Source organism: Protopterus annectens, chromosome 9.part0 (assembly GCF_019279795.1).
Source record: "Protopterus annectens isolate FY-2018-M chromosome 9.part0, PAN1.0, whole genome shotgun sequence".
Lineage (NCBI taxonomy): Eukaryota > Metazoa > Chordata > Ceratodontiformes > Protopteridae > Protopterus > Protopterus annectens.
This window is the reverse complement of record NC_056743.1, coordinates 1,624,883,328-1,624,892,236: the sequence shown is the minus strand read 5'-3', so window position 1 is coordinate 1,624,892,236 and position 8,909 is coordinate 1,624,883,328. Positions and strand designations below refer to the sequence as shown.

The window sequence follows — 8,909 nt, the reverse complement described above, 5'->3', positions numbered from 1 at the left end:
CACAGCTTTCAGCCAAACCACAGTAGTTCTTCTGCTCTCTTATCTTTTACTCACACATTTGCTCAGGCCAGAGATAATAATCAACTTGTGTCCTGTCTGTTCCTTGACCTCTCCAAAGCATTTGATACCGTGTCTCACTATAAACTATTAACTAAACTAACTGATCTTAACCTCTCTCCTACCACTTTACAGTGGTTCTTCAGCTACCTTACTAACAGACAACACTCTGTCCAATGGCTCACTTCCTGCTTCCTCTTTTTGCCTGTAAAAACAGGGGTACCCCAGGGGGCATCCTTCTATTCAATATCTTTACCAATCACCTCTATACTGCCTGTGGTCACTAAATCCTTGTCCAATACACAGATGATTCAGCCCTCATTACCACCTCTGACAACATGTCACATCTCCATTCATGCACACAAAACACATTTGTCAGCATAGAAAATGGCTTAATGAAAACCAGCTTATCCTAAACCCTAAAAAACTAAACTTACTCTTCCTACCAAGATCTGTCTCACACCACAAAATCCACCTTTACCATCTCTTCCCTAAATAACACAATTACCAAAGTCAATCCACATACAAAACTCCTGGGTACCATAATAGATGACCAAGTAAAATTTGATCAGCATATTCATCAGTGTATCAAAAAGACTCATCGACAACTGGGATTACTGCATCAGAACAAATAATTCCTTACACTAGACACCAAACTATCTCTTGCTAGGGCTTTCCTCCTGCCATGTCTTCTCTTTGTGCTCCCATCCTCACAAATTTACAATCCACATTAATCTCCAAACTTGAGCAAACATAATAAAATTGCCAGATTTGCAACATATTAACCTTATAAATCATGACTGATTCGCATTGAAACAACTGCAATGGCCAGAATTACCCCATCAACTTCTTATCTCACAGCTTCAACTCGAACACTCCATCCTTCAAAAACCTACTGCCTGCCCCTCCCTCTCCTCCCTCATTTCCTTCTACACCCCCACTAGATCTCTCAGAAGCTCTGACCAGCAACTTCTTGACATACATAAACCTAACAAAAACATCGATAAACTACTCTACAATCACAAATGTGTCTTTAGCCAGGAATAAACTTCCTAACACTATTAGAAACATCCCAAATACAAAACAATTTAAACAGCAGCTAAAACTTTTTTTCTTAAGCTTATGGATCTGCTCTTGCCAGGAGCCTACATGAATCCTCCAATCTCTCCAACCTTATTCTCTCATCCTTTATCACACTTCTCTTCCTCCTTAACTTTATGGCTTCTTTTTTTTGCCTCTACCTTTATCACAATATTAAGTAGGTATACTCATGTAGTAGTGTGAGTACTATGTATCCACTACAACTGAATGCAATGTAACTATGTATATATTTCATATATTTTTGTGGTTACTGACACTCATCTGTAAATACATGTATTGCATATCTGAAATTGCCAGGCTCTGTTAAACTGATCTCATTGCACTAGTGTAATGTAACTGAATTTTACCTCATCTTTTGTTTTTACTATGTTGTATAACTTAAACTTCATTTTTCTATGTTTTATATATATATATATATATATATATATATATATATATATATATATATATATATATATTTGCATGTGATTTCCTGGAGCTTTTCTCCTCGGGTCTTTACTGAAAATGGGTTTCTAGCTCAGTTGGATCAACCCAGTTAACAATTTTTTTTTTATTTAACATTTGTTAACCAGTAAAGTCCGACTTGGCACATTGCCAATTTTCAGTGGATGCCTGGGGAGAAACACTCCAAATGCATATCTTTGAAATGCCAAATAAATAAATACATTTTGTTGTATGGATATATTAAATTTCTCTGCTGCATACCATCTTCTGAACAAACTATATAGGATCTTGGTTCAGCTGCTGTTTTGCCAGTTGCTACAGTTTTAGAGTGTGAACTCTGTCCAGTGACCTCTGAATTCTTCTTTAGTTCCAACCCATAAGTTTGCTAGTCTTCTGTAGTTTTCATTATAATAATATTTTTTTTGTCTCTTCTGATTTCTTTTTTAGCTTTTACTTAACTTTTTATTGACCTTCTGGCTTTAGCAACGTAGTTGATGTCATAAAACTGCTTTTGAAACCTTCTGTTAATTCTACAGTGGAGTATTTTTGTATTTCATTAACTGCAAGAAGACCATCCTTACAACCTTTTCTGTGGGTGTTTCTAAAGAAATGTTTTGTTGTTTGTACAGTTCTTTCATAATTTCATAGGTAAATACTATGCTTGCTGCCCTTGCAGGCCATTATAAGCGTAGCCAGTTTCAATTTTAGTTCTTGAATTAACCCTATACTCTTTGGTGTTAAATTGTCTTATCCATCTCATGAATGATAATTATAAATTATTGCTAGGGAGAATAACTGGTATCATACTAGAGATAATTTAATGGGACCCATGCATGGGATAAAACATTTAGGAGTTGCCTCTGTCCATTAGTATTGTATACGGTATTGTATAATATTATAACATTATAGTATTAGTACTGGGGGCAGTTCTGGGGTATATACTCAAATTATCCATCCATTGATCCAATTTGCTTTTGAATATAGACGGGGATGACTTTTATTTTAACATAGATGGGGACTTTGTTCCAGAACAGTAATATTCTCAAAACCTGTTCCTCCAAACAATTCTGATGAAGTTACAGAAAAGGTTTAGACTCCTGAATTAAGTATTTCTGATGCAATTTGGCTTGTTAATATGCAATAGGTCCATCATTACTGGGTTGGAGGAGCATTAAATGCCAAACACAGGTCACCTCTTAGCAGTTTGCAGGACATCGAGTATAGAGAGCTGTAATTCAGCATATGCAGGACATATTGTTTAGGTCTTGTATCCTTCTAGTAAGATATCTCTGTGAGTCTTCCAGTTGTTACATTTGTCTGGATGTATACATGCCAAAGGAGGCATTATACTCAATGATTGGCCTAATGAAGGCCGAGTAAAGGGGACAATAACATCTCTAGATGTAGACATAGTACCTTTGTTTATAAGCTGTGTATTATAGAGTGACTTTCTTCGAACTATGGACAGATAGTGGTTGAACTTTAGCTCACTGTCCATTAATTTGCCAAATTACAAATACTTGGGTCAGTTCTTAATGGTGTATTGAAATTGTGGTAGTTTCCTGGAGTAGATGGCTTCCCAAAGGATAAGATAATGTATTTATTTTGTTATTACATATTATTATTGTTATTATATTGTAAATTATTTGTTTGGGACAAATGTTCCTTCTGGATGGCCATGTCATTTGCAGATTCAATGATTGCTCCTAGCTTGCAGTCACCTGCAAACTTAATCAGTCAGTGCCATTTGGTATAAGCTTTTATTTCAGAGGAGTAGATGCCAAACAAGAGAGGTCCCAGCACAGAACCCTGGGGGATTCCACTGGTGATTGGTCTTTTTCTGAAAGTAACTTCCCCTATTTTGATATCCTGTGTCTTATCTGTGATCTAGTTGGCAATCCAGCAGTTGAGGTAGGGATTAATTTCCAGTTTATTTAGCTTTTTTACTATGTGTGAGTGATGAATTGCATAAAAAGCTTTTGGCCAAATTGAGGCATGTGATGCATATTGTTTTACGTTTATCCATTGCTTTGGTAACCTTTTCAAAACAGTTTATCATGTTGAGTAAGCATGACCTGCCCTTAAAAAATCCATAATGAGACTGGTTAATGTGAAGGTTGTCTATGCCCTGATAAGTTCCATGATAAGTCTTTCTATGACTTTGCATTTGGGGCTGGTCAGACATATGGGTCTGTGGAAGGTTCGCCCTTATGCAGGGGCAGTGATTGTAGTGGTTCTCCATTCACTTGATATAAAGCCTGTATTGAGACTGAGATTCGACAGTGTTGTTGGGGGTGGCTAAGTCATGCTTCATGCTATTTAAGATGCATCCAAGGATATTGTCAAGACCCATCAATGCCATTTCTCCTTTTGACTGAGAATGGTATGGATTGTAATTTATATTCTGAATTTCCATTCATTCCCATATCTTCTGAATTTATGATTTATTGCAGACCATTGTCAGATGCGACACAATTTGGTATGTTTTGTCTCAAGAATATTGACTTTAATGCATTAATCACACTTGTATTTGTTTGTGTCTGCCAATTTGATTATTTCAGAGATGCCAGAATAATAATGGACACACATGGCTTTTCTGAAATGGGAAATATCTGCTGCCACGGCAAAGTGTGCATAATCTACAAACTGATTAAGCAATCAGTTCATTCTTGGCATTGTTGTAATGGCACAGACTACAGATGGCACAACTCATTGTAATGGCATGCACTACAGATGGCACGACTAGTAATGGTATGGACTACAGTTGGCACAACTCATTGTAATAGTATGCACTACAGATAGCACAATCGTAATGGTATATACTACAAATGAAACAACTCATTGTAATGATATGCACTGCAGATGGCAAGACTCATTGTAATGGTATGCACTAATGATGGCACATCTCGTTGTAATGGTACACACTACAGATGGCATGACTCATTGTAATGGCATGCACTACAGATGGCACAACTCATTGCAATGGATGACTCATAATGGTATGCACTAGAGATGGCATGACTCGTAATGGTATATACTACAGATGGCATGACTTGTAATGGTATACACTAAAGATGGCAAGACTCATTGTAATGGTATGCACTAAAATGGCACATCTCGTTGTAATGGTAAAGACTACAGATGGCACAACTAATTGTAATGTTACAGAGTACAGATGGCATGACTCATTGTAATGGTATACACTACAAATAACACTACTCAGTGTAATGGTAGCACTACAGATGGCACAAATCATCATAATGGTATGCACTACAGATGATAAGACTCATTATAATGGTATGCAATACAGATGGCATGAGTCATTGTAATAGTATGCACTGCAGATGGCATGACTCATTGTAATGGTATGCACGAAAGATGGCACACCTCATTGTAATGGTGCAGAATACAGATGGCACCACTCAATGTACAAACTACAGATGGTATGACTCATCATAATGGTATGCACTACAAATGGCACAACTCATTGTAATGGTATGCACTACAGATGGTACAACTCACTGCTAGGTTTTTACTTGATGACACATTTGTAGTTCCAAATTAGCTATATTGGTGAGCCTCACACCAATGATACTTAACTGTTTAGAGCTGGCACATACCATGGTCAAAAACACAAACCCAAACCCTACTCAATTCATCAAAGTATCCTAACTCCCTGCACTACTGTTATACAGTACAGCATATGTAGAAAGACTCAACCACAAATTAAAGGCAGAGAAAGATGACTGATACACCCATTCTCTGAGTTCTACTGAAGATGTGTTCACCACACTATGACAAAACAACAGCACTACAGAAACAGCTGCATCCTACACCTACAGATTACTAATATGCAAAAACAAACTCAGAGACATTGGAGATGCACACCATCTCTGAGGATGACAGCCACACTTTATTGTACCACTCTCCCCATGGTGTCATTAATATAATATGTAAATATATGTAGTCATGACAATAGAGCTAGAAACATTTGTGAATCATTCTGCAACATGACTGTGGTCTAGGGAAGTCCAATGTTATGATGTCATATCCATCCTGTAGTCCAAAGATTTTGAATATAGACTGTTATTTATTTCTACAAGGCTCATCTCTGGATCTGGCCAGCAGTCCATAGCTACAGTACATATCTGAAGAGGGTACAGTAAATTGCAAGCCTGAATTGCAAACGTAACAGGTAGTCTGCATCAGTATTAACTGGCCACAGTTCAAATAATGTTGACAGCTAGAATCAATGATCCCCATCACCCTGGTACATTGTATAATAGTACTTAATATTAGCAATACTGCAGTTATCTTATCTGAGTATTCCTTTAAACTTTTTATTTTCCTGAGTATTCATTTAGACTTTTTAACTTCCTGAGGTATTTATTGTCTGTCATCCTATATCTCAATTCAGAAATTCTCTTAAACATGTGAAATCAGCTGCCAGGTTAGACAGCTCTGATCGGAGCTCATGTCTGCATACTTTGACCCCCAGGAATCTTCCCCTAATGATACCTGTACACTCTCAGATAAAATGTTTGATTTAGCTTCATATCATGTGCTTTTTGTTATTCCTTCAGATGATTTGCTTCTTCATTTGTGATATCTTTACAGTTCTTAACTAAATATATGGTTATGTGCTGTCATTTTTAATTATCATTAAGTTTTTGCAGCTTGCATCTGTACTTGCAGTACCTTTGTCCATGTAACAAAACTATAACTAAATTATATTGTGTTAATTCGATACAAAAAATCACATAATCCTAGTAGCATCAGACTTAGCATCCTATAAAAGTTCACAAAATACCACTTATGGCACACTTCTCAAAATCATCCTAATTTCCTGTCATTAGAACTCTCCCAGCCATTTGGGCCACTCATTCCCTTCATCAGTGGGACATTGGTTTTAAAACCCTATACTTTGTAGTGCATAGTTAGCTGTGATCTTGTTTAATGCCATTTGAGTGATGCTTCAGGTTTATACATCTTACACTGTGACTCTAATAAGCAAAACAATATCACACATCTTATTATTTCAGAAAAGTATGTTTGTAAGTATTAACTTTGCCTACTTTGTATTCTTGATGGTTGAAACATCTTTGTTGAGCGCTGAAAATTTCTTTCTCAATATGTGAATTGTTATGGTAAATAGAATCGTGTTCACCTGAAATGAATAACAAAGGTGTAGCCACTGTGGTTAGGTTTATAGTACACGATTTGAAATATGAAGAGGCTTTACAACAAAAATATATAGTTTCTTATAAGCAATATTAAATTTTAGATCATGTTAACTCGCATATGCTCATTCATGTTCCTGACAGCATTTTTTTTTTTATGATTTCCATTTTTCCAACTGTAGGCTTCCTTTTACTATAATTCTTATCTCCATCCATTTTACATACCACTAATATTTAACTAAATCATTTTGATGGCATGTGTGATGCCCTTGCACTGGCCCAGTAATCAGGGAACCTCAGTCCTCACCACTAGCACCAGTGAGAGATGTGCACATTGGGAGGATGACAAGTATGCAAACAGTAAAGTACAATTTCCCTTAAGAGCACACAGAGATCACAGTCAGTCTGGGGCTGGCTGGTCCCTCTTTCTCCAGATCCCCAATTAGACTCCCCACTGGCACAGCTATAGGGTTAAGATCTCAGCCGAGTGGTTAAGCCAAAACCTCCAGCATCCTCTCTGTCCAACCAGTGCTTTGTGTCCATGCCCAGGTAGCTCACACACACACGCACACGCACACACACACACACACACACACACACACACACACACACACACACACACACACACACACACACACACACACACACTCTTTGAGATTTGATTTAGATACAAACATACAGACACTCCTGGGGAATGCTGACACAGATTCACTGGCTATGCCCCCCTCTGCCCAGACTATACAGTAGTACCAGCTGCCACCAACCACAACTTATCAGCTACTATAATGCCCTTACAAAGGGTGACCAATTCTACTGTGTAATGTTACTATTATTCAAATGGTAAGTGTGACCAAGACTTTTAATGATATTTATGAGTGGCCTATACAGTGGCAACAAAAACATATGCAAGGACTCTAAGATCTTAAATACCTTTAAACAAACCAGCCATAATTAAAAGGTTTAAATATATTTAATAATTGATAAAAGAACAAGACAATATTCAATAACTCAGCACAGTAAAAAGAGAGTTCAGAATCACAGGAAATATTTTAAAACAACATTGCAGGACAGTCTCACATAAATACAGAAAACATTTCAACTACTTTTACTATATTCCTATCTATCTCTAAGAGAGATACTATGATCTATGTCTTACTTACAGAGCAAGACAGGCAGAAGTGCTGATGAGTGGATGTTTCTAGATCCAAGACAAGATACAAAATGCACAATCTCTGAGAGGGTTTCCGAATTAACATCAAAACATTTTACTGCTGGGTCAGCTGGAGGCCATCACTCTGTCACCTGTCTTCAGTTCTCAGACTAATAGAAACTTAAAATTGTAACACCTCTGTGTCAAAAATACTTATCTCTCAGAAGTTTGCCTAGAACTGGAAGTCATAAAACAGTTAAACATGTTTACATTTGAAACCTGTAATTATTTCTGTTTCCAGACAATAGAAAGAAATCTCTAGCTATAGACATCCTGTCTCCTGGCTCCCTTGAAACTGAGATAAACACATAATAAAACTCTTTACTTGTCAACCTATTATTTTTATTGTTTTGCAAGTTAACTCTGTATGTTCCAACTTCTACTATTAATATAGTTTATATACACTTCTGTTATTTTCCAGTAGGGTACACTGTGGTTACATTCTTGAAGCTCAGTACAGAACATACAGTTCAACAAACACTTCTGCACCAGTAGTTTAATATACACATAACATATAGCTCTCTTAACATTTCTAAGACAAGCATATGAATCATATTAATATTCACAAATGATAGAATTATTTACAAAATTCCAGATAGCTGGGCTGGCAGCCTCACAGTACGGTTTGTTTATTCCTTGAGCAGGATTCATCACACACTTTCCAGAAGTACAGACCAGATTCAGAAATTTGGCCTGTACTGATAACACTGCTGTGCAGGGGGAACTTGGGGATCCATGTTCAGGCCACTCAATGAAAGCTAAGTAAAATGCCATAAATGTTATTGTAAATCATATGACACTACACAGGATTCAGAAGTTTCTGGCTACTAGTACCACTCTGACAAATGTGCATGAAAATGGAAATACTGCCATTAGTGATAAAGAAAAATGGCCATCGCCATGAAACAGGTAACAGT

At 36.9% G+C, this 8,909-nt stretch overlaps 1 protein-coding gene across 1 annotated transcript in view; it reads right to left on the bottom strand.

The window, feature by feature from the left end:
- LOC122810977 (adhesion G protein-coupled receptor E2-like) overlaps nt 1-6,758 on the bottom strand; it is a 232,209-nt gene extending 225,451 nt beyond the window's left edge. The window contains exon 1 of the mRNA XM_044082500.1: nt 6,678-6,758. The gene's annotated coding sequence lies outside the window, so the exon portion shown is untranslated. The remainder of the gene's footprint in view (nt 1-6,677) is intronic.
- Between the last annotated feature and the right edge of the window lie 2,151 nt (nt 6,759-8,909).